At 39.1% G+C, this 4,526-nt stretch overlaps 1 pseudogene; it reads right to left on the bottom strand.

Moving 5' to 3' along the window:
• Positions 1-185: 185 nt before the first annotated feature.
• LOC102814293 overlaps positions 186-4,526 on the bottom strand; it is a 130,897-nt pseudogene continuing 126,556 nt past the window's right edge.

Genomic DNA, 4,526 nt, shown 5'->3' with positions numbered 1-4,526 from the left:
ACACAAACTTCTCAGGGAAGAATAACAACAAAAGCTAAGCAAGCCAATCACTCTCTCTCTTTGGGATATGATTATGTCCCTTGTGTATGAAGTATTCAACAACAATATAAGAAAAGGAAAATAAAGACTTTTTTTGTATATTCCGTAACACACAGGTAGAGTTTGCTGGGCGAGCATTTATATGCCTACTTCCAGTCATCAACATCTGATGTTTCAGTGCTATTGGTCTCTGTCTGAGTCCTCAAATGCTGCTTTACCAGTGCTTCTCCAAGGCAAGAAGAAGCTGGAACTACGGCTCTGTAAGAAGCCATTCTTTCCAAAGCCTTTTCTTCTTAGATACTCTGTCTTCATGTGAAACTCTTTGAGCTCATCTTCTGTGAGGGAAAAACAATTTTCAGGATATTTCTGCCATCTATTGCTTTTCATAACCTGTGCTCAGCTTCCAGAGAATGTGAGAGGACCTTTCCTTCTTCTACTATGGGGAGAGTAAGGCCATTCTGATGCCAGCTTTCCTCTCAATTTTCCTTTGGTTCAGGTATACTGTTGTTCTCCAGATCCTCCATTTTGTCACAGTCTCTGTTCTCTTAGAAGTCTCCATTCCAGTCATCCTTCAGAGTCTTCAGGAACTCAGTCTTCCTGTCAGAAGTTCAATGGGTCAACTTGGTCAGACGTGAGGAACTAATCTCCATTGAAGGGGTGGTGCTGGAGGCACTCTCCTTTGGAGAGTTTAGAACTGTGCCACCAGCCAGTACCACTGGTTTGTTAACAGAAATTGGACTGGTAAAACAGACTCCCGACTAGTGGAAGGGGATCCTGATTTGTGTTCTATTCTGTGAGCTTTCCATGCACTGGGCTTGGAAGGTGGTGGTGCAGGCTTAGGAACAAGGTTCTTATAGACACTTGGAATCATGGTTGGTGATTTGTTACCATTTCCATGAAGAGATCCTGGTGAAGTGAATGCATTACAGAAGGCAGCAACAAGATCCTCTTTGGAAACTTTTTTGGTGACCAACATCTTGGAGGGTTGCTTGGCACTAGCTGGGTGTCTGCACACTCCAGAATGGGTCCCAATAGGTCTGCATGGCTGATTCTGTTTGCCAGCTTCTGGATTCAAAGAACGAAAGTCTTCTTCAACCTGTAACTTTTCTGCGTTGTTGTCTTTCTTTTCTTCCCTAATCTCTGTAGGTGTTTTTTTCTTGAAAGGCATAGCCTTTCTGGAAGTGGAAGCTGCCATTCCAGTGGTGATGGTTCCCTGTGCCACCCCCATTACACTAGCTCATGCAATTTCTTAGACTCATACTACACATATTCCATGTTATGATTATTAATGGATGTTTGCAGCTGTTTCTCTTCATTTTGATTTATGCCCCATTATCAAATGAAAGTCCAAAAGCTTTACTCCATTCGTGTTTTCATGGTCAGCTCTACTTTGTTGCGGCAACTCATCTCCAATCGTATTTTGAGTGCTTTCCAACCTGAGAGGCTCATCTGCCAATACTATTCATGCCAATGTTCTGCTGCTATTCATTAGGTTTTCAGTGGTTAAACGTTCAGAAGTAGTCACCTCTCCTTCTTCCCAATCTGTTTTAGACTGAAAAATGCTGAAAAATGTCCATCATTGGTGATCCTGTTCGTATCTCCAATACTGGTGGCATAGCTTGAAGCATCATTGCAACTCAAGTCATGAGTATGACAAACTGACAGATTAGTGATGGATAGGGTTGCAATCCATGTTTTTTTAATGATAGACATTTGGAGTTTTGGAGTTTTCTCTTTAGCCTGAGCAGCATGTCTTTTGTGCATATTGCTTTTACTTACCAGCTTTTGTTGAAATTTATTTTTGAAAAAGATTACTCCCATAAGATTGTGAGTTCCTCAAACTCAGATTGATGTCTTTTTCATTTTTTAGATAGCATCTCACATAATCTTTAGTTAACACTTGTTGTTGTTAAGTGCCATTGAGTTGGTTCTGATCCACAGCGACCTTGTGTAGGGTTTCCAAGAAGCAGCTGATGAGCTTGAACTGTCTGCCTTGTGATTCAAAACAACTTTGTAGTTCAGTTCATTAATCCACAGTGCCACACGGGAACTCACATCACAGTTTCTGTTAGTAAAACTGCACGGATTATCATTTTTAGGGAGTTTTCCAGTGTTAATCATATTTCAGGTTTAACTATTTCTACTATTTTCTCATTTTTTAAATTCACTGTTATGTGATTTAAAAAAAAAAAATCACATATTAGTTATTTTTAAATCATTGTTATAGATTTCCCCCCTATGATTTTGAAAATTAGTAACAGTATTGTCTTACATCTCTTACTTCTCTACCCATGCTTCAGGGGTCTAACAAATATTTGGGGTTTCTACATTTCTCTGGAGTCTTGGTGTGGCACTGTGGGTTAATGGGCTGGAACAAAGTTGGTTTGAACCAGAAGGTAGGTGGTTCAAGCTCACCAGTTGCTCCTTGGAAACCCTATACAGAGTTGCTATGGGTTGGAACCAAGTTGACAGTATTTAACAACAGGAAAAACAACAACAATAATACTTCTCTGGAGTTCTGGTGTGGCACTGTATGATTAAGAATGGAACACAAGATCTGTTTTAATCACAAAGTCATCAGTTCAAACTTACCAGCTGCTCCTCAGAAACCCTATACAGCATAACTGTGTGTGGGACCTGACTCGATAAAACGTAGCAACAAAAATACAGCATAACTGTGTGTGGGACCTGACTCGATAACATGTAGCAACAATAGTACAGCATAACTGTGTGTCGTACCTGACTTGATAGCACGTAGCAACTATAATACAGCATAACTGTGTGTGGGACCTGACTCGATAGCACGTAGCAACAATAACACATAATTCTGCAGTGAGTTTTGCTGCCACTCTGGATTAGGCATTAGACTACTGGCCTCAAGTTCAGTGGTTCTACCTATCAGATACTCTTGAAGATAAAGATGGGGTTGTCTGCTGTTATAAAGGTTGACAGTCTTGGAAACCCTACTTTGGGTTGCTATCAGTCAGAGATTAACTCAATGGAAATGATTTATTTTCTCTAAGGACCCCTGGAAGCACAGTGGTCAAATTGTACAGCTGATGACTAAAAGGTTTGTACCTAGAAGCTGCTCTACAGGGGAAATCTGTGACAGTCTACATCCCTAAAAATTTACAGTGTTAGAAACCCTATGGAGCAGATCTATTGTGTCCAATAGAGTTTCTGTGAGTTGACACCTACTGGATGGCAATGGTTTTTTTTGTTGTTTGTTTTTTGTTTTTTCCATTATTTTAATTAATTAATTAATTTTAATAAAATTTCTCTACAAAGCCTTGGTGGTTTGATTGTTAACTCCACAGGTGCTAACCAAAAGATTGTCAGTTCAAAACCAACAACTTCTCCTTTGGAGAGATGTGAAGATCTGCTTCTATGAAGATTTCTGTTGTTATTGAGTGCCATCGAGTCTGTTTAAATTCATAATGACCCTGTATAGAATTTCCAAGGAATGGCTGGTGAGTTTGAATCACAGATAAAGACTACAGCCTAGGAAACCCTACCTGACAATGACACTTTGTCCTTTAAGGTCACTATGTATCGAAAACACTCTAATGGCATACAATAACAATAGAAACACCATTTTATCTATTCTTAACTCCTTACCTTCTTTTTAGGTGATCCTATGTAGGGTTATACTTGACATTTCTATCATTATGCTAACAAATCCCACATTTATTTCCTAGATTCCAGATGAGCATATCCTATTACCAAACTGAATATTTTTATTTAGTTCAAATTGGGTGTTAAACTCAACACATGCATGTTTGAATTTATATTTCTTCTAAATGTGGTTTTATTTCCAGAGGGCAATATTTCAGTGATGAAACTTCTCTGCCATCCTGCTACTGAAGCTAGAAGCCTTGGACACATAATTAACACTTACTTTCTATAAATATTTTTTTGAAGAAAACAAAAACACCCACCACCAACAAGTTAACTCTTACTTGCAGCGACCCTGTAAGGACAGAATAGAACTGCCTTCAGAAGTCCTAGTGTGTTACTGTAGGATAAACACTGGACCATAAAGTCAGTTTGAATCACAAGGTCGGTAGTTCAAACTCACCAACCGTTCCCTGGAAACCCTATACAGTGTCACTGTGAGTCAGCACTGACTTGACAGCACTTAACAGCAGCAATACAACATAGGGCTTTCAAAACTGAAAATCCTTACAGACACAGACTGTCACATATTTCTCCTGAGGAGCAGCCGATGGGTTTAAACCACAAATCTTTTGGTTAGCAGCTGAGTGCTTTAACTATTCCACCAGGGTTCCTTAATCACCCTCACAACAAATCAAAAAGCAAGTCTTTCTGATTTTTCTTCCTAAATACTTCTTAAATCATTTTCTCTTAGTCATTTTCTCTTCACTTCACTTGTACCTTCAAAAGTTGACCAACGCCATCTTTTGTGTATCATTGCAATAGCCTCATTATTAATTTAGCCATAAATATACTGACCTTCCTTCAAATAA

The sequence above is a fragment of the Chrysochloris asiatica genome, unplaced genomic scaffold, assembly GCF_000296735.1.
Source record: "Chrysochloris asiatica unplaced genomic scaffold, ChrAsi1.0 scaffold00269, whole genome shotgun sequence".
Classification (NCBI taxonomy): domain Eukaryota; kingdom Metazoa; phylum Chordata; class Mammalia; order Afrosoricida; family Chrysochloridae; genus Chrysochloris; species Chrysochloris asiatica.
Note: the sequence above shows the minus strand (reverse complement) of the source record. Positions and strands in the feature narration are given on the sequence as shown.